The sequence below is a fragment of the Rhinopithecus roxellana genome, chromosome 9, assembly GCF_007565055.1.
Source record: "Rhinopithecus roxellana isolate Shanxi Qingling chromosome 9, ASM756505v1, whole genome shotgun sequence".
Taxonomy (NCBI): Eukaryota; Metazoa; Chordata; class Mammalia; order Primates; family Cercopithecidae; genus Rhinopithecus; species Rhinopithecus roxellana.
Window position 1 is genome coordinate 92757596 of NC_044557.1, and position 21778 is coordinate 92779373.

At 48.6% G+C, this 21778-nt stretch overlaps 1 protein-coding gene across 5 annotated transcripts in view; it reads left to right on the plus strand.

The window, feature by feature from the left end:
- Nucleotides 1-21778, plus strand: part of ST3GAL1 (ST3 beta-galactoside alpha-2,3-sialyltransferase 1) — a 116369-nt gene that overhangs the window by 51816 nt on the left and 42775 nt on the right. For 4 of the 5 annotated variants that reach the window (XR_749812.2, XM_010380281.2, XM_030937388.1 and 1 more), the window contains one exon: nt 19899-19953. The gene's annotated coding sequence lies outside the window, so the exon portion shown is untranslated. Of the gene's footprint in view, nt 1-19671; nt 19802-19898; nt 19954-21778 lie in introns of those variants that run through there. The other variant, XM_030937390.1, reaches the window with a different exon arrangement.

Consider the following 21778-nt stretch of genomic DNA (forward strand, 5'->3'; position numbering starts at 1 on the left):
TGGGTTTTAGAGTCCTTGCAGTCCTTCCTTGTCACTTTGTTTACCTGACCAGCCTCTAAGCCTAGGGAGGCCTCCTGGGTGGGGCTGTGTTTGCTGCATTTTTGTATTCCCAGCTTCCAGCAGCGCTGAGCAAACCTGAAGTCCTTGGCCAATTGGTATGTCAGTCTTGCTGGAGGAGATGTAAGCATCAAATGAGGGGTTGGTCCAGATGCCCTTTTAAAAGTCTTTTCCAACCCTGAAATTCTCTGATCAGGAAATTATCAAGGAAAAAGTTCTCCTTGCAGGATCCTTTCTAAGATTTCTAAATGAGGACTTTATTACAAGGGGCAGGTCATTACAGGAGGCTGCAGCTGCGGCAGAGAGCGTCACACAGCTGGTGGCTGATTGGTGCATTTTGGAGGCTGCCATCTTTGTTCTGACTGGGGGATTGGAATCCTGGCAGAGGCAAGGCCTCTCCCTTAGCAGTGCAGTGGAAGGCAGCCCTGCGGGACCCACCCTCAAGCTGGTCACCTCTCCACTGACTGCCCCAGGGGATGGCAGGCAGCATCTGGTAGCATGTGAATATCAGACAGGTTATGGACAGTAGGAACAGAGGTGACTGTTGGAACACTCAGCCCAGGAGTCAGTTTCATATATCCCCAGGGGCCATGTGGGTAACACAAATGGGTTGAAACATCTGGGCAAGACAGTAGAGAGCAGTGGGGTCTGCAGCGAATTGTAAAACTGACTAGGTGCCAGCCGAAGGAGATGGCTGCTGCTCAGCTCTGGGAGATCGTCCTATGGGTAATGTGAGCCCAGGATTCCTGGATCTTCCCCTCCTTTTTCAAAAGTAGCCAGAACTCTAGATTTTTATGTAAAACTTTCTGATTATTGTTGCACCTAATTCAAAGGTTTATTGTGCTCTACAGTGCAGACAGAACGTGCCTGTGGGGCAACTGTTTTCATACCTGATTTAGCCCAATACTTGACAGGCTGGAAAACTGAGGCTCAGCAGTTAAGGACTTTTCAGAAGTCCCTAGGGAGTTAGTGACCATGATGGACACAAAGTACACAAGTCTGGGCCAGGCGCGGTGGCTCACGCCTGTAATCCCAGCACTTGGGGAGGCCAAAGCAGGCAGATCACTTGAGGTCAGGCGTTCAAGACCAGCCTGACCAACATGGTGAAACCCTGTCTTTACTAAAAACACAAAATTAGCCCAGCGGGTTGGCACGCATCTGTAGTCCCAGCTACTTGGGAAGCTGAGGCAGGAGAATTGCTTGAACCCGGGAGGCAGAGGTTGCAGTGAACCGAGATTGCACCACTGCACTCCAGCCTGGGCGACAGAGTGAGACTCTGTCTCAAAATAAAAATAAAAATAAAAAAGTGCACAAGTCTGGGTGAGTTATCCACCAGCTTGGTGGGCTCTTCCCCAGCACCTTTATTCAAGGCAGGGACTAAAGCTTAGAGGAGTAAAGGGACTTGCTCAAGGTCACATAGCTTAGAACAGCAGAATCCAGAGAAGGACTGGGGCTTGCTGGCCCTCATCCATGGGACTGTCCAGCCACTGTGTTACTGAAAACGTCCCCGTAATGGTTTCAGTAAAGTCCTAACCAGGAACTTGGCACAGGGAAAATTCTAGCCTGCTGCCAACCAGCAGGAAAACAGCTCTCATGCCAGTAGGCAGGAAGCTGCCAAGGTGTTACTTCTGCCCAGGGAAAGTGGTTTGTGTGTTTGCTGAACTAACATGAGGCTGGAGGCAGAGGCTGCAGTGAGCAGAGATCAACTCTATCTCTTCCTGAAGGGTCCTTCCAGCTGGATGCCTGGAGTCTGATTTAAGGACATTCCTCTTACCCTTGACCTGATGTTCTTAGAGAGCCTGCCTATAAAATCTCATAATCAGTGAGGGATGTTGATTCTTCTCTGTGATTGGGCACATGACTTAGGAAACAAACCTGGGCTTAGAGTTATGAGGGTTGTAAACACCCGCAGCTTGCAGTATCTTAGCTGTGACGTTGGGCTGGCCACTTTTATAATTGCTGCCCTGCCAGCCTTACAGAGCTATTGTGAGACTCTGGTTCAGTGGATGGATCTCAATTGCCAAAAGAACAGTTAGAGAAATGTAAACTGGTTTTGGCCTTATATTCCTCCTCCTTGAAGGATGACATTTGCGCTGAAACAGGAATGATAGGAGGGAGCCAGAAAATTCAGCAAGTGCAAAGGCCCTGGGGCAGGAATGAGCTTGGAGAGTCAAGAACAGATGGGGATTGTATTAGTCCGTTCTTGCGTTGCTATAGAGGAATGCATGAGGGTGAGTAATTTATAAATAAATGAGGTTTATTTGGCTCACAGTTCTGCAGGCTGTACAAAAAGCATGGCACTGGCATCTGCTTTTTGTGAGGACCTCAGGAAGCTTCAAGTTGTGGCAGAAGAAGAAGGGGAGCTGGCATGCCTCATGGAGGGAGAGGGGGCAAGAGAGAGGAAAGAGTGCTCATAATAAATATCGATAAAATTATACCTTCTAGGCATAGCAGGGAGGATCAGTAGACCTACCCGCATTAAAGACATAATAAGGCCCAACGCAATGGCTCGTGCCTATAATCCCAGCACTTTGGGAGGCCAAGGTGGGCGGATCACCTGAGGTCAGGAGTTCAAGACCAGCCTGGTGGGTTTAGTAGAAACTCCATCTCTAGTAAAAGTACAAAAATTAGCTGGGCATGGTGATGGGTGCCTGTAGTCCCAGCTACTTGGGGGACTGAGGCAGGAGAATCACTGAAACCTGGGAGGCTGGAGGTGGAGGTTGTAGTGAGCCGAGATCGCACCACTGCACTGCATTGCACTCCAGCCTGGGTGACAGAGCAAGACACCATCCCCCATCCCACCCCCAAGAAAAGACATAATAAAAGCTAACATAATATTTATATAAATAGAGGGCACTTGGTAATTATGATTTATCATAATCTAATGGGTTGAAATCATTTTTTTGGTTTAACTAATTACCAATTCAATTCGTTCTAACCTCTTTTGGACTCACTCATAGACTAGGCCTAGGATTAAAATAATAATTAGTATAAGAGCTGCACTAATTATTAATTTTGGGTTGCTTGTCTGAAAAACTCATGGTAAGGGTAATAGTAGGAAGATTTCAAAGAGGAGAAATGTCATGGCTACTAGAGAAAACTTTATGAAAAAGGGGACGTGGCCAGAGCCTATTAGGTCAAAACTACATTCGTAGGGACTTTTTAACAATGATAACCCTTGAGATCTAGTAGAGCGAGAACTCACTCATTACCCTAAGGACAGTGCCAAGCCATTCATGAGGATTTGCTCCCCATGACCCAGATGCCTCCCACAGGGCCCCACCTCCAACACTGGGGATCACATTTTAAGGTGAGATTTGGAGGGGACAAATATCCAGACTATATCAGGAGCTGACACAACTGAAACAGTGTAAGGGAGACAGCAGGAGGACAAAGCAGAGGGGAAGCCGAAGTCCTGCCAGGAGCAGGGTGTGGACCCAGGAGGCCTGGCTGCCTGGCGTGGCATGGGAGTGAGCTCTCCTGTAAGATGGCAATGAGGACCTCATCCTCAGAGGCAGGCCTTTCCACTAAGGCCAGGACCATGATGGGACAGCAGAGCGGTCCAGAAAATGAAGAAGCTGGCAGAGGGTGGGGGAGTTGGATCACCCCAAAGACATCATCAAGAAGGCAGGGGCAGGTCATCTGGGCTGTGAAATATGAGTAAGGTTTGTCTGGGCAGCGAGAGGGAGATGGACTTTCCAGAGGGCTTGGCATCTATCTGCCAGGGGAGTGGGGGCGGGGGGTGGCACATGAAATTGTGTGGTGCTGCTTCCCTCCTGCTTTGGAAGCTGTGAGTGCCCCACAGGATTGAATTGAAGGACCAGAACCCTGGATGGGAAAAACCAGGAACCCAGGAGATCTCAAGGGTCTTAGCAGGCAGACCCATGTGATGTCTGGACCCTGACCCTTCCCACCTAGTGCCCGAGGATTACAGAACACCCCCTTCCTTATAGCCTTGCTTATTTGCTCAGAAGTCAAGGCCCAGGATGAAATCTCATTGCCTAAGAACGCAGGAGTACGAGGAGCTTCTAGGGAGCCCTTGCTTCTGTTGTGGGAGGGCAGCCTGTGCATTTACCATCCCACAAGGAGAGCATGCGGTGGAGGAGAGGTGCTCCCCAGGAAAGGACTGACGGCGGTGAGATGGGAGCACAGGATCCTTTGGGAGCAGGGCAGCCCCAGCCCACCCTCACCCTCTTGATTCCTGCCTATTCCATTCTCTTCCACGGCATGGAAGGAGTTCCCACCCCAGGCTCCCTGCTGGAGATATGACGGGGAGCAAACAGCTGTGACACTGGTCCACTCTGAGCTCCTGCAGTGGTCCTAAAGCCAAAATGAATAGTGCCCACTGCCTGTGGCCAGGGAGCTTGCTGCACTGGGTGGGAAATGATCCTATGAAGAATGAACTAGGGGTGGGTCGTTGGTGTTAATCTTAGATCCCCATGAGTAAGAAAGGACGTATCTTTGTTGTCTGTGTCACTTTGATTATTAGTGACGTAGAAATACTCTTTGTAGGCTATTGGTCATGTGCATTTCTTCAATATTGATTTGCCTTTTATCTACTATGTTTAAAAATTTGTGTTGTGTGCATTTGTGATGATCGTTTTGCAAGAGCTCTTTGCGTTTATTATGGATATTAGCCAGGTGTCCGACATGGGCTGAAAAGACGCTTGGTTTGCCATTTATTTTGCACTGTCATTCAGGGCATTTAGTCTGTTAGCACAGGAATCAAAATTTTTTTCTTTTTTCTTTTTTTTTTTTTCTGAGATGGAGTCTTGCTCTGTTATCCAGGCTGGAGTGTAGTGGTGTGATCTCAGCTCACTACAACCTCCACCTCCTGGGTTCAAGCAATTCTTCTGCCTCAGCCCCCTGAGTAGCTGGGATTATAGGTGCGAGCCACCATGCCTGGCTATTTTTATTTTTGTATGTTTAGTAGAGACAGGGTTTCGCCATGTTAGCCAGGCAGGTCTTGAACTCCTGACCTCGTGATCCACACGCCTCAGCCTCCCAAAGTACTGGGATTATAGGTGTGAGCCATCACGCCCAGCCAAAACCTTTTTCTAGAAAGAAACAGATAATAAATATTTTAGGCTTTGAGAGCCATGCCATCTCACTTCCATCTGTTTGTGCCATTGGAGCATGAAAGCAGCCGTGGACACTGTGTACACAGACGTTCACATTTCTTATGTGTTCAGTCTTTTCTTCTATATAAATATGGGAGGCCTTCCCTACTCCAAAATTAAATGAAAGAAAAACAAAAAGCTAGAGAAGAGGAAAAGTCCTCAAAAGTGGTGTAAGTATAATAAGCAGTGATGAGTGCTGACAGATGTACTAGCATCGCCTTGGATCTCAGTAGGTCTTTAGTCTCCAGGAGGAGGCGAGAGTGAGCACTGCTGCAGGCAGGGGCAAAGTCACGAGGGAAAGCCGAGGCATCCGGGCCTAGGGGAGCTCTTCAGCAGGGCCGGGGTGGGGGTGGCACTCCAGAGGGGCGTCCCCTCATCCTGTGCCTCTCCTCTGATCCTTATTTTCTCTGCTGACCTTGATGACTGTGTTCTCAGAGGACACTGGGCTCAATTGTGTCTTGAGAGACGTGTTCAGCCAACCACCTGGTCTTTGTCAGTCCCAGTGAGACCCCAAGTGAAACCCCTCAGCTTCCTTCTATGGAAACCATCAGGCCCCTTCCTTCCCTCTAATCTGGGCCCTCCCAGGGACTGGATTGTCAGGTCTGATCTTAAGGAATCACATGTGAATTTTACACTTAGCTCCTCTACCCTTTTCTTTTAATGCTGTTTCACAGATGTTCTGAAACCCAGTGCTGTATTTAAGATATAACTTTCCTATCCTATAACTTTGAATGATAAACTAAAAAACCCAGCTGGTTTTGCAAAGGGTTTTCTGAGTGTGAGAGAGTTGGATGGGGGTTCTCCCCTTCTCCTCCCAACCCTCAGCTTGGTTGCTCTCATGACATACTGGAGAAACAGGCTTGGGCCTGGACCAACCCTGTGCAGATTCACAGACTCACAGCTGGCCATGGGACCTGGGACAGGCCCTTCACCTTTCAGTGGCCTCCGAGATGATGGTATGTGTGATGCTTAACTTAATATTGAATGTCAGCTCATTTGATTGAATGATAAAAAGTATTGTTCCTGGGTGTGTCTTTGAGAGTGTTCCCAAAGGAGATTAACCTTTGAGTCAGTGGACTGGGAGAGGCAGACCCACCCTCAATCTGAATGGGCACCATCTAATCAGCTGCCAGCGTGGCCAGGATAAAAGCAGGCAGAGGAACATGGAAGGACTAGACTGGTAGATTGGCTGAGTCTTCCAGCCCCCATCTTTCTCCTGTGCTGGATGCTTCCTGTCCTCGAACATCAGACTCTGAGTTCCTCAGCTTTTGGACTGTTGGACTTACACCAGTGGTTTGCCAGGGACTCTTGGGCCTTTGGCCACAGACTGAAGGCTGTGCTGTTGGTTTCCATCCTTTTGAGGTTTTGGGTCTCATACTGATCCGCCACTAGTTTCCTTGCTTTTCAACTTGCAGACGGCCTATCGTGGGACTTTACCTTGTGATGGTGAGTCAATTCTTCTTAATGTTTGTTTTTGTTTCTGTTTTGAGACAGCGTCCCACTCTGTCGCCAGGCTAGAGTGCAGTGGTGCATTCTCAGCTCACTGCAACCTCTGCCTCCCAGGTTCAAGCAACCCTCCTGCCTCAGCCTCCCAAGTAGCTGGGATTACAGGCACCCGCCACTCGGCTAATGTTTTGTATTTTTAGTAGAGATGAGGTTTCACCATGTTGGCCAGATTGGTCTCAATCTCTTGACCTCATGATCCGCCCACCTCGGCCTCCCAAAGTGCTGGGATTACAGGCGTGAGCCACCGCGCCTGGCCTTCTCCTTAATAAACTCCCCTTTATATATACATCTATCCTATTAGTCCTGTCCCTCTAGAGAACCCTGACTAATAGTATGTGACTGGAAACATCTCTAGTGAAGGTGCAGTGAGACAACTTAGGTGGTATGTATTGGCATGACACGTTGGCATCACTCCAGAGCCTGGTGACGTAGGTTTGGGTGACTGACTTTGCTGCCTACTAGCAGTGTAACCTGGAACAAGTGACTTCACCTCTTTGTGCTTGTGTGAATATGGGGGGATGATAAGGCACCTAATAATAGATTGTTTGGAAGATTGAATGGCTTAATCCACATCAAGTATCTGAAACAGTGCACATCTACATAGTTGGGAAATGTTAGCTATTGTAGACCAAATGCCAGTCACATAGCAGGTGTTCAATAAATACAACCACCTTTCTGTTATTAGAATGTGCTGGAACAATTCCATTACACTAACTTTTGCTACTTTTGTAAGAACTGCAGATTTAATGCCTATCTACCTCCCCGTAAGCACTGTTAATTAAAGCCCCCAAGCCCAGATAACCTTGCTTTTCTGTCCTTAGCAAGCTTTGGCTTGATAAGAATTTTCAAAATGTGTTTGTTGATCTTTTAAAACCCCTGAGATGAGTATTTACTGCCAAAATGTGCAAGTGTATCGCAAGGATTTAATTCAGGCGCTAGATAATAATGCTGGAGATTTAAAGATGGAAAATGGCGACGTTTTCATTTCTTTGCCCTCTATCTGCTATGGCTATGAGCACTTCTGTTTATCATTTAAAATCCTGTTTGAAAAGGTCACTGGTTATTTGCGTGAATCATACAGTGTGAGGACTTAGGAAAAAAGAGCCAAAGATTGGCCGTCGCAGTCGCCTGCTTAATTCCCTGTCCTTCCCCCATGATGGAGTTTGCTCTGAGTCTCTGCTGTTCTCAGCTTGTGGTGGCCACCACGGGGTACAGGAGGACCCTGGGTCCCGGCATGTGAGACTGTCAGTAATGATGAGAAGACCAGACACTGCTCAGAATGCATGGAGTTCGTAAGTCCACTTGAAATTAGGCTGGTGCAACTGAGGAACGGTGCTTTAAGTTTTATTCCATTTTAATTAATTAGCTAATTATTTTAATTAATTAGCTAATTTAATTAGTGGCACTAATTAGTTAATTAGTGCAACTGAAGAACTGTATTTTAAACTGAAATTTTCAATCCACTCTCATTTTTACTTGCATTCCCATTTTACAGAGAAGTCTGAGGGTCCAAATGCTTCAGCACTGGTTTAGAATTGCCCGGCATGTACGTAGTGGACCTGCTCTCTTCAGATAGGGGCAGACTATCTCTGAAAGCTCTCTCTGCCTCAGTTCCTCTCTAACGATGTTCAGCAGGGATTCTCTGAGCCTCCTGTAGCCTGTGTTTCACATGATGTGAGGTGAAGGGGCGATGGCTTATTTATTGGCCTCGTATCTGATAGTTGCCTGCACATTGTGCCCAGAGAAGCACTTTGGGAAGTGGAGCTGGTGTTCAAAAGGCCACTAATTGGCTTATTCCCGAGGATTCATCTTCAGGTGTTGAAATCTCTTTTTTGAAAGACCTAACCTGGGAAGTCCACTGAAAACAGGTGTGTGATGCAGTTTCTCAGAGACAGCGGGAAACCAGAGAGTTTCCAGAGAGAAGTGTGAAGCCATTCTCCATTGCTTTTTTTTTTTTTTTTTTTTTTTTTGAGATGGAGTTTCACTCTTGCTGCCCAGGCTGGAGTGCAATGGCGTGATCTTGGCTCACTGCAACCTCTGCCTTCTGGGTTCAAGCGATTCTCCTGCCTCAGCCACCCGAGTAGCTGGGATTACAGGCATGTGCCACCAAGCCCAGCTAATTTTTTGTATTTTTAGTAGAGATGGGGTTTCACCATGTTGGCCAGGCTGGTCTCGAACTCCAGACCTCAGCTGATCCACCCGCCTTGTCCTCCCAAAGGATTGGGATTACAGGCGTGAGCCACGGCGCCTGACCCTCCTTCACTAATTTGCTGGGTTACAGTCACTGCCCTCCAGAGGGACATGATCCGCCCTGCTTCCCTCACTGATCTCGTCCTGTAAAATTATCGCTTTTACTCCCCACACTGGCTGAATACCACCAGCTCCTTTCCACCCTGTGATCTCCCACTGGCATGGCCCTCCCCCTGAGCTCCACTCTCCTCACCTGGTGTTTGCAAGCGGCTCACTCAGGAGCTCAGTCTCACGGTCCCCCGGTGCCCCATGCCCTGTCATTTGCGGGGGTGTCCTGTGATCCTCACAGGGGCCTTGTGAAGTCAGTCCTGTTCTCATTTTACAGACGAACCTTAGAGAGGCTCCATAGCTAACTCAGAGTCTCAAAGCAAGTGAAACGCAAGGGTAGAGCCCACTTCTGTCTGGCCCTAGACCCTGTGCCTCAACTGCACATCCAGTATTCTCTGATAGAACTTTCACAGTGATGGAAATGTTCAATACCTGTACTGTCCAGTTCAGTAGCCTCTCACTGCATGAGGCTACTGGGCACTTGAAATTTGGCTGGTGCCACTGAGGAACTGTGCTTTAAATTTCATTCAATTTTAGTTAATTAGCTAATTATTTTAATGTATTAGCTAATTTAGTTAGGAACACTAATTAGTTAATTAATGAGTACATCTGAGGAACTGCATTTTAAACTTAAAATTTAATTTTAATTGGAAATAACCACATGAGGCTAGTAACTGTAAAGAACTGTGACAAGCCTGAGATGTCTCCCTGTTTGCAAGCTGACAAATTAGCCTGCCGACAGATGCTGGCAGAAGATAGGAGCTTCCTGGATCAGAGGCGAGGGACTTCGTTACTCACAGCACAGCGGGCAGCTGGCTTGAGTTTCATACTTGTGTCATTTCTGCTTGCCTCCAAGTCCCATGGGGTTTTGTGCAAAAGCATTTACCATTAGCTGTACCGTTTTGTATGATGCACAAGCTTTCAGAGAGAGGGACTATATATTTCACTCCTCATTGTATCTCCAGTATCCCAAAGAGGGCCTGGAACATTCTAGGGACCTAACAAGTCTCTACTAAATGACCAGTGACTCTGGTTCCTCACAAAAGCCAAGAGTCTGGACCCAGTGGTTATTGAGGATCCTCCCGGCTCTTGAAGAAGGTCTCTGAATTTGAGCGAGTGCCCTGCTTCTGAGGTTGTCTCTTCCTCACAGTCGCTATGGAGATCAGCCTCAAACAGGGCTCTCAGTTTCCTCCCTGCAGAGCCTGAGTCTGGGACTCCGTGCATGTAGATTGCAGAGGAAGTGTTCCAGGGAAAGGGTGGGGGACACAGGGTTATGCAGGGGAGCTGCTGAGCAGGGAGGTACTCCCAGCTAGATCCCATGGCCAATCCCAGAGCAAAACTGCACCATGAGACTGTCCCACAAACCTAAAAGTTTGGCCTGGACCCAGGGACATTTGGGAGCCTCAGAAGATTATAGGCAGCAGGAAGGAAAGACAGAAATCCGAGAATTCCACATAAGAAAATGTGTTCTGGACTCTGGAGTCCAGGTAATTTGGTGTTTGACTCAGACTCTAGGTGGCAGTAGGGAAGAGAAATGAGCGTGCTTCCATGCTGTTGGGGAAAGGTGCATTTTTTTTCAACTCTAATACTTACCATCGGCGGGGGAAACCGAAGGAAAAGGCAAAGGAGGCCAACCTTGTGTAACCCCATGTCCCTCCGTCATTGTCTGTGGGCTGCCTAGGGTGTAGGGGGTGAGAGGGTGGGCACCTCCCAGGAGAGGCAGCTCCTGTGTGGCCAGAGGCACTTCTCTGGATCAAGGGACAACTGCAAGCTGTCAGCAACCAATAGTTACAGCAGCTGAGGGGTGGTGGCCCAGCCAGAAGAGGCCCCTGGGCAGAGTGCCAGCAGCATCTACCCTGCAGGGACCCAGCACCTTCCAGGTAGCCTGACCCCAGCTAAGGAAATGAAAACCTGAAACCTGCCTTTCCAGGTGAAGTGGCTCCGAGGGTCACTGGGCGTAATTTGCTACCTAAGGAAAGTCCAGCGGTTCTTGATTACCATCCCCTGCCCTCCACACCGCTCAGGTTTCCTGCTCGTCCTCTGGGCCGACCTGGAGAAGAAAGACACAATAAGTCTTCTTTTCTTCATGTCCCTACAATGTGCCAGGAACTCTTCAAGAAACCTGGCCTATATTATCTCATCCAACTTTCCCAGCAACCCCGAGAAATGGGCCTTGTAATGCCCATGCCTGCAAGGTGGAAGCCGTGGCTGGCAGAGGTGAAATCCCTTCCTGGCACCGCACAGCTAGGAATGGCAGTGCCAGGACTCAAAGCCAACCCTCCTGGGCCAAAGCCTATGCTCTTCCCCACCATCTCCATGGGCGTGGGTCGGGGAGAGGATGCATCAGGAGATTGTGCCTTCCTGTTCTTTCTCTTTCTCCAGGCAGCCCCAGCAAGCACTGCAGGAATTCAGGGAGCAAAGAGGGAAGTCAAGGAACCCTATCCTATGGTTTCCGCTACTGATGAGTAGTGGAGTTGAGAATGTGCATCTTTCCCCAACAGCATGGAAGCTCACTCATTTGTCTTCCCTGCTGTCACCTGGCATCTGATTCAAACACCAAATTACCTGGACTCCAGAGTCTAGAACACGTTTCTTATGTGGAATTCTTGGATTCCTGTCTTTCCTTCCCGCTGCCAATAATCTTCTGAGACTCCCAGATGTCTCTGGGCCAAGGCCCAACTTGTAGGCCTGGGTTTTGAGATCCCTCTGCAGTTTGCCAAGTTTCTTTATTTCTATTTATTTATTTATTTATTGTAATTTTTTTTTTTAGTAGAGACAGGGTTTCACCATGTTAGCCAGGATGGTCTCCATCCTCTGATCTTGTGACCCACCCACCTCGGACTCCCAAAGTGTTGGGATTAAGGCGTGAGCCACTGTACCCGGCCCAGGTTTTTTTTTGTTTGTTTGTTTTTGTTTTTGAGACAAAGTCTCACTCTTGTCCCCCAAGCCGGAGTGCAATGGCACAATCTTGGCTCACTGCAACCTTCGCCTCCCAGGTTCAAGCAATTCTCCTGCCTCAGCTTCCTGAGTAGCTGGGATTACAGATGCATACCACCACGCCCAGCTAATTTTTGTATTTTAAGTAGAGACAGGGTTTCACCATGTTGGCCAGGCTGGTCTCGAACTCCTGACCTCAAGTGATCTGCTTACCTCTACCTCCCAAAGTGTTGGGATTACAGACGTGAGCCACCATGCCCAGCCGCAGTTTGCCAAGTTTCTTCCAACCAATCTTATCTTTCAAGGTTGCCCATCACCATCTCCCACTGTAATACAAAGGAGATCTGCCATTTATTTGCTCAATACCTAAAAATATTTGTTCTTGTTTAGGGAGCCCATGCCACATGCCCAAGATGGGCAGATCACTTTGTATGTGTTATCTTGTGTGAGCCTCATGAGGACCCCATCAGGCAGTCCTGTTGTTCTCGTCTTACAGATGAAAAATTGGAACTCAGTGAGGTACAATAACCTATTCAAAGTCTCAAAGCCAGTGAGGAATAGAACAAGGATTAATGCAAGTCAGTCTGGCCCAGACCCTGTGCTCTCTACTTCTCCGTCAGCGCTCTCCAATAGAACTTTCCCAATGATGGAAATGCTCTATGTTGGTACTGCCCAGGTCAGTAGCTGCTAGCCACATGAGGCTGTTAAGCACTTAAAATTTAGCTGGTGCAACTGAGGAACTGTTCTTTAAATTATATTCAATTTTAATTAATTCAGTTAATTTAATTAGTGGCATTAATTAGTTAATTAATGAGTGCAACTGAGGACTTGTATTTTAAATTTAAAATATAAGTTTAATTAGAAATAGCAGGTGAGTGCGGTGGCTCACGCCTGTAATTCCAGCACTTTGGGAGGCCGAGGTGGGCGAGCTGCGAGGTCAGGAGTTCGAGGCTAGCCTGGCCAACATGGCGAAACCCTGTCTCCGCTAAAAATACAAAACTTAGCCGGGCATGGTGGCACACGCCTGTAATCCCAGCTACTCAGGAGACTGAGGCAGGAGAATCGCTTGAACCCAGGAGTTGGAGATTGCAGTGAGCCAAGATTGCACCACTGCACTCCACCCTGGGCGACAAGATGAAACTCCATCTCAAAAAAAAAAAAAACAAAAACAAAAACAAAAGAAAAGAAAGAAAAAAAAAAAGAAATAGCCACATGAGGCTAGTAGACATAAAGAACTGTGACAGACCTGAGATGTCACCCTATTTGCAAGACAACAGATTAGCTTGCTGGCAGATACTGACAAAAGATAGCAGCTTCCTGGATTAGAGTCAAAAGACTTTACTCCAGCACAGCAGGCAGCCTCAGTTTCACATTTGCATCATTTCTACTTCTACCCCAAGTCTCATGGGCTTGCTTCATAGATGAGGAACCTCAATCTTTTACTATAATGGTCTGCAAGTGAACCTACTCAACTTTTCTCTTGGAGGGAGGCATTATCTTTATGATACTGGAGAGTGAGCACACCTGTGCCTTGCTCTGGAAGGAGACACTGTCTCTGTGTTCCATGCTCTGTGCCTCCTTAAAAAGATAGTTCAGAAAAGAAGCCTCCCTGTGCTTCTGCTTGCAAGACACACGGAAGTGCAAGAGACCCATGAAGAATTATCTGTCAACCATGGATGCTGCATTGGATACCACAACTCCCAATTGTCTGCAGTGCCTGTTCTGGGATGTTTCACATGTATTACATCATTGACCACCCCCAGATGTCTGCAGAGTTAGCCTGTCTGTTCTGTTTAGCAGGTGAAGAAATTGAGGCTCACTCCCACCCAGCTTCCTGAACTTTGAGATCATGGATTCTCCTACCCAATACCAACTCTTTCTACTTCTCCCTTGTGCCCCCAAAAAACAGAAACCTGGAATATTTGTCCTCCTCACTCCTTTTCAAAACTTTACCCTCCCAAACTGGAATTCCTTTTCTCTTCTGCCTTGTCATCTTCTTCCGATTTTCCAGAAGAGTTGCCAGTCTGACCTCCTCCCCAAAGCCTTCCCTGCATAGCCCAACCTATGCTGAACTCCCCTGTCTCTTCTCGGTCATAGAAGGTCCTATCTCATACTCTTGACTGACAGCTCTTGAGGGCAGAGCCTGTACCTTCCCATGGCCACTCTTCCCCAACATGGCCTATCTCAGGAGTTGGGGGAAAAACAAACCAACAAATAAGGACTCAAAAAACGAAACCAGAAACAAGCAGCTATTATTTTATGCCTGGGATTGACTTCCCACTTCACTACCCACTTTCAATTCCAGGCCCCAGGGAGTGGGTGAATGGGCTTGATTCTTTCCCAGAAAGGGGAGATGTTTTGAAATGACTCAAAGAAAAGCTGATTGGATTGGATTGAGTTTTGGTAAATCCACCCACAAGAGTAGAGAAACTTGACATTTGCCTTCCGAGCCAGCAAGAGGGAGGAATCTCATTTCCTTCTAACTGAGCAGGAGGCAATGGAAGGATGCCTGAGCAGGTCTCAGGAGACTGGGTTCTAGTCCAAGTTCTGAGGCTGGCTGGCTACATGACCTTGGGGAAGACACTCCCCTTTTCCAGGTCTTAGTTTCTCATCTGTGATGCAGGACTGGAGGAGGGGGAGAGGAGTCAGACTCTCCAGTTGCTCTCCCACCCTACCTTCCATTCTGGGCTTCAGTGGCCCTCCGGGCCAGGAGAGCCCAGCCTTCACTTCACAGGAACTCAGTGAAGTTCTGCTCCTCCCAGCCTACTTCCTGCCACCTCCCTGAGGAGGACCAGCCTTCCCTCCTCTCCATGTACAGTGTAGACGTTGCACACTGCCTGGCTGAGGGAGCACCTACTGTAAGGCTGTGCTGAAATAGCAGCATTTGATTCTAATCCAAACTCCTCTATCTTCAGCCCTAATACATTACCTCATCATAAACATAATTCACAGTGCCGCCATCGCTGCCTTGAAAGGGGGGCATGTTTTTCTCTGCACTCTCATTCAGTTATTTTTAGGAAATGCCATGTAGTTCCCATATACTTGACATCTACCTGCTTTCACTACATCTGGAGAGATTCAGGAAATCAGAAAGTCCTTGTTAAGGATAAGGCCTAGGGTGGAGCTGCGATGTACTTTCCATTTGTAAAACCCAGGCAGAAGAGTCCATGCAGGTTAAAGACACAGATAAAGAAAAACAATTGATTGAAGAACAATTGGCCCAGCTAGGGTGGAGGTTCTCCAGGCAACTAGGGAGTGGGGGGCTGGACGGAGGGAGAAAGGAAAGGAGGGAGGGAGGGTCTTCAAGGAGGGGTGTCAGGGATGGGGCGGAGAGGGAGCAGACAGTGGATCCTAATCATTACAGGCACTGTGCTGAGAACTCATCACCTCTCACTGAATCCTTACAGCAGCCCCAGGACGTGGGTATGCTCATTATCCCTGTTTTGCAGATGAGAAAACTGAAGTTCAGAGATGAAATGGCTTATCCATGGCCACTGAGCTGCAAAATGGCAGAGCCTGAGTGGGAGTCGGAGCTCCTGACCGTCTACTCAGTTCTTACAAATCAAACGTTTGTTGGGGGGAGATAGCATGCTTGCGAAAGGAACTCTGTGTTTGTCAGCTTTGCTGCATAACAAAATCTTCCAAGCTCAGTGACTTGCAACAAATGTTTATTTCTTGTTCATTACAAGTGAAAATGCTGTGGGTAACCTGCAGGTCAGCTGTGGCTCAGCAAAGCTCTGTGAATTTTCTCAGTTTAAGGTCCAGGGTGAAGGTAGTCGCTAACCAGGACATGCTGTCCTCTAACCAGAACTGAAAGAACTACATAGTCAAATTTCAGCTTTCTGCTCAGAGATGGCACATGTCAGAACCGCACACACTCTGTCGACCAAAGCAAGTGATGTGGCCAAGCCCAATGTCAGTGGAGCAGAGAGGGATATTGTCTGTCCTCCCACAGTGAAAGGTAGAGGGTGCTAGAAGGGGAATAAATAGTTGCATAATACAGTTGGCTGGGCCGCACTGGGCTCTGCAGACAGATGCCTGGGTCTGACTCCTATCTCTGTTACTTAATAGGTCATATGGCCTTCAGCAAAGTGCTTGACCACACTGTGCCTCAGCTTTCTCACCCGCAAAATGGGGATGATAATTATAGTCCTGCATTAATTTGCTAGAGCTACCATAACAAAATATCACAAACTCGGTGGCTTAAACAACAGAAATTTATTTTCTCACAGATCTGGAAGCTGGAAGCCCAAGATCAAGGTGTCTTCAGGGTTGGTTTCTAATGAGGGCTCTCTTTCTGGCTTGCAAATGGCAGCCTTCTAATTTGTCCTCACATGACTTTCTTATGTGCATATGGTGAGAGTGCTTTCTGGCACCTCTTTTTTTTTTTTTTAATAGGAACATCAGTTCTAGCAGATTGTGGCCCCACCATTATGATCTCATTTAACCTTATTACCTTCCTAAAGGTCTTATCTCCAAATACAGTCATCTTGAGGGTTAAGGCATCAACATATGAATTTGGTGGGGGTGTGGGGGACAGTTCAGTCCATAGCAAGGGCCAATTCTGCAGGGCTGTTGTGATGATTTAAATGGGTTAGGATAGTGTCTGGCCTACAGGCAAGCACTGAATAAGAGCTAGGCTGCTCTTAGTGCCCTGGTGGTAGCAGGCCCCACAGTATCATGATTGGGCATTCCCTGCAATGATAATGCCTCATTTGCTTTCTTTGTCCTTTGCAACCTCTCCCAATTCCTGGCATAAATGAGGTGACCAGGAAATGGATGCTTGTGTCCCCCAGTGAATCCTGAGGCAGTTGACAGAAGGCACGCAGGGTTTGAGGTGCCCTGCCTGGGCTGCACTCGCTGCTGTGTTGCTGACCTGCTTGGTGACCTTGGCCAAGCCACCGTCTTCTGCCAGCCAGGATGCATCTCGTTAAGACAAAGCTTGTTTTGTCCACGAAATCTCAGCAGATTTCATTTCCCCATGGCCTTTTGTGGCTATTCCTAAGTATTGGGTAGTGCTCAGAGCCAAAGTGCTAGAGATTGGGTTTTGTTGTTGTTGTTGTTTGTTTTTGTTTTTTGTTTTTTTCTTGAGACGGAGTTTCACTCTTATGACCCAGGTTGGAGCAGTGGCGCAATCTTGGCTCTCTGCAACCTCCGCCTTCCTGCGACCTCTGCTTCCCAGGTTCAAGCGATTCTCCTGCCTCAGCCTCCCAAGTAGCTGGGATTACGGGTGCCTGCCACCACACCTAGCTCATTTTTGTATTTTTAGTTGAGACAGGGTTTCACCATGTTGGGCAAGCTGGTCTTTGAACTCCTGACCTCAAGTGATCCGCCCACCTTGACCTTCCAAAGTGCTGGGATTACAGGCTGAGCCACTGCACCTGGCCAGAGAGATTGTTTCTGTTACAGAAATATTCTTATAGATTCCAAATTGACAGTAATTCTCCAAACCCCCTCCCACAGCTACTGCTCCCCACCTTAAGACAGCACCTAATGACCCTGCCAGATAGGGCCAGGCTGGACAGGCATCGGAGAACTTACTCTCGCTGCCTGTGTCTGGGGCAGTTTCTGGGTTATGCCTAAGTGCACACACTTCCTTGGGGATGGGGGTGGGTGAGAACAGCCTTTGACCTGCAGACCTGGGTTCCAGTCCCCATTCTGCCCTTGCTCCCCTTAGTCCACCGAGCTGCTCGACCTCCGAGCTTTGGTTTCACTCTGCGTGTGATGGCGAGGCTGGAGCTATCCCAAGGGACTGTCATGGGGCTAAATAATGGATGTGAAAGGCCTTAACCCAGTTCCAGGCATACAGCAGGTCCCAGAAAAAGGATGTGCCATCCTCTCACTTTCTGTTTACCCCACCCGTCCTCATCCTTCACTGAGTGAGTGTTTTCCTGCTCTTGAGTAGCTACCCACAGACACAGAACCACCCAGGCTTGGGGCAACCTCTTGGGATTCCGTGGCAACACTGAGAAAGCCTGCATGGATTTTTCTATCCTCGCTCGTGTTACCTTTCCCACATCTGACCTTGCTTAGAAAGAACTATGTCTGAGGCTGTTTGTTTAGTAGAGAGCTCTGTTAGCTGAGGAGGGACAGATTAAAGGCGGTGGGGACAGCCAAGCCTGTCCAAGTCCCCTTGCCTGGTGTGGCTCAGCCCGGCAGCGTTGGGAAGGAGAGCACCAGGTGAAAGTTCTTGGCGTCTTCCCAGCTCATTGCTAATTCGTTATTTGTATGATGACTGAGGCAGTGCATTTTTGACCCTCTCAGTCTCAACTTCCTCATCAGGGAAACAGGAACAAAGATACCTTCCGTGAGATGTGCAGCATCTGGCCCAGAGTAGAAGGTGATGATGATGATGAAGATGATAGCTCAGCCCTTAGGGAGCATTGCTGACAGGCCAGGAATGCTTTAAGCACTTCATATTCATTTCATATTCATTGATCCTCTTAATCTTCTTGGCAACCCTAGGAGGTGGGCACTATTATTCTTTACAGATGAGGAAACTGAGGCACAGTGAGGTTCAGTGACTCTGGGCAGGATGTACAGTCAGTGAATGACAGGGCTGGGAATTAGACCCAGGCTGTCTTGCTCTGTAGCCCCTGACCCTCCTCATTGCCCTCAGACCTAGGTGACATTAATTATGTCAAGCTGCGTCTCCTCCCTACAACCTTCCCTGCACTGTTGGGGAAAAGGGCACAAAGAGCAGGTGTTGCTTGTTCTGAAAAGTACTTACTTTTAATTAAACTAAAAATGTCCCTTTCGCGTTGTTTCTCTAGAGAGTCAGAGGCAGGGCAGCCCCTCCCTGGGCACCTCCTCCTCCTCCCTCCTTCAGGCCCCCGTGGGCCTCTCAGTGTGATATTAATGTCTGAAGGCCTCCGACTCATCCATTATTGATGAGGCATGGGTACACTGTGGGGAGAGGGTGAGATTGAGGCCCAGGCAGTCTTCACAGCTCAGGAAGCTCTTTTTATCCCTGTCCCTGGTGGAAAAGTGCATTACAGGTGACAGGCGCAAAAGCAGCTGTGACCAAAGCCACTGCCAGCTGTGGGTAGGGCATGATTATCATTTGTTATTGCACCCTACTGAGCACCCACCCTCTTCTCATTCAGGATTTAGGAAAAAAATTACAGCAATGACAACACCACTTCTCTGATCCTGAGTCTTAGGTTCACGTCTCTCTGTCCTTCACAAAATGCCTAGCTGTCTGTTTCCTGCCAGTTAGAAGAATATGCCAGACTCAGAACTACCTCCCACCCCGGCCCAATGAGATCTGTGACCTGCCCCCAGCCCTGTTGTGAGTGCACACACTTCCTTGGGGATGGGGGTGGGTGAGAACAGCCTTTGACCTGCAGACCTGGGTTCCAGTCCCCATTCTGCCCTTGCTCCCCTTAGTCCACCGAGCTGCTCGACCTCCGAGCTTTGGTTTCACTCTGTGTGTGATGGCGAGGCTGGAGCTACCCCAAGGGACTGTCATGAGGCTAAATAATGGATGTGAAAGGCCTTAACCCAGTGCCGGGCACACAGCAGGTCCCAGAAAAAGGATGTGCCATCCTCTCACTTTCTGTTTACTCTACCTGTGCTTATCCTTCAGGGTTTGAGCAAGATCCCCTTGTCCTGGCCCTCTTTGGCTCATTCCTCCCCCATTTCGGTGTTTTGCACGTTGGTTAAAACTCTTTGGGGCAGGCTTTCCAAATTTAGTATTTTTACAACAGGAAGTGGTCTTAGAGCTCATGCAGCTCAGAGCTTTCTGTTTGCAGTTTGGGACAGGAAGCTTCTGCACGAAGGTCCCCTGGCTTCCGTCCAGTGCTCCTTAAGTGACTCTTCTTTCCCCACACTGAGTGCCTTGAAAAGGCTCAGAGGCTTCACATGAGCACGTGGCATTTACTGTGTGTATCTGAGTCAAGCAGGGACAGAAACTGTTTCACCGATCCTCACGCCCTCTCCCCATGCTCAGTCTCCTGAGTATTTTCTTCTGTTTTTCAGATGAAGAAACTGAGGCTCAGAGAAGTTAAGAGACTCCACTGAGGTCACACAGCCGGTAAGTGGCAGAGCTGGGATTCAAACCCAGCTCTCTTTCACTCCAGAACCTGTGCTCTAAATTGCCTTGCTTTCTTTGCCTTAAAATGGGGAGACCTGCGACTTTGTTTTCTGTTTGGATGGTGCTCACACAGATTCCTGGGTTGAAAGGAGAGGGCCCCTGGGTCCAAGAATTCAGAAGGGTGGTGGCGTTTGAGAAAAGCAGCCCCATTCCCAGGGGGTGCCGTGGCTTAGACAAACCCGGAGCTTCAGCACACCCGGGTTCAGGATGGAGCACACTGTGGCCAGCAGGGGCCTGGGTCCATTCTCCCAGCAGGGTTGCTCCGAGGCCCCAGGATCTCTAGGAACCAGACCCCTGGAACCCCACAGCAGGGCCCAGGTGCCTCTTCGTGTGCTGTGTGCCTCACATTCTGCCTCAACCACAGAGGAGCCTGGCAGGCAGGACTCGGCCTCACTCAGCACCACTCTGGATGGTTGCATAGTTACACGGTGTGGTTTGTAGTATTTTTGGTTTTGTTGTTTTTGCAAAAGCCAAAGGAAGTCTGTGGGCTGAGTTCTACCTTCCCTTCTTTGAGGATAGTTGGTCTGCTCAGTCAGGGGCAAGCAGAGCTCAGCTAGGGGAAAAAACAAAACAAAACAAAAAAACCCTCCAAACACAAGGTTCACAGATCAGAGGGCACCTGACCTAGCCGGACAGTGGCACTGGCTGTTCATGGGCAGGGCTCATTGGAAGTTCCATTGCAATCATCCCATTTTCCAGATGAGGACACTGAGGCTCAGAAACAACCACACCCTCACCTCTTGGGAGGCACAAATCAGAATGAATATTTGATCCCTGAGTGCTGAGTGCTTTTGCTGTTTCACAGCTCGCTGTCCCTGCAGTCCACACATACTCATTGAGGGCCTACTGCTGCTCCCAGCAGGCACACAGCAGTCAGGGAGTCGGATGAACTGCCTGCCTCCTGGTCGGGGGAGACAGAGAGACAGACATTCAGTCCACTGTCAAGTGCTAGTTCCTGATGAAGGCTGTGAAGGGGAATGCCACAGAACAAGCAGCACAGACAGCGATGCTATTTTAGGGTGATCAGGCAAGGCTTCTCCAAGGGGGGCATTTGGACAGAACCGTGAATGCAGTGAGTGAGCAAGCCATATGAATTCTGGGGTAGGAACAGTATTGGTGAGGGAATAGCAGGTGCAAAGGCCCTGAGGCGGAGAGTATGCTTGGTGTACCATCACGCCCTTTGAGTTTGATTCTCTGGATGTTTGCTACCCCACCCCCCACCACCATCACAGTGGCTGCTCACCTCTAGTATCCCTTCCTTAGTCACCTCCAAGTGTCTGCAGGAGTGTGGCAGTGGGATGGGGGTTGTGTAGCAAGAAAAATCAAACAACATTGCATGGGGTAGGCCGGGTGCGGTGGTGCAAGCCTGTAATCCCAGCACTTTGGGAGGCCGAGACAGGTGGATCACGAGGTCAGGAGATCGAGACCATCCTGGCTAACACAGTGAAAACCTGTCTCTACTAAAAAAATACAAAAAACTAGCCGGGTGAGGTGGCGAGCGCCTGTAGTCCCAGCTACTTGGGAGGCTGAGGCAGGAGAATGGCGTAAACTCGGGAGGCGGAGCTTGCAGTGAGCTGAGATCCAGCCACTGCACTCCAGCCTGGGCGACAGAGCGAGACGCCGTCTCAACAAAAAAAAAAAAAAAAAAAAAAAAAAAATTGCATGGGGCAGAAGAAAGGTGTATCTCTAATAGGAAACTACTTGTCTTAGTCCTTAATCCTCTTTGCACAATTTCTGTCTTTGATGAAGCTTGCAATGGTTTCAT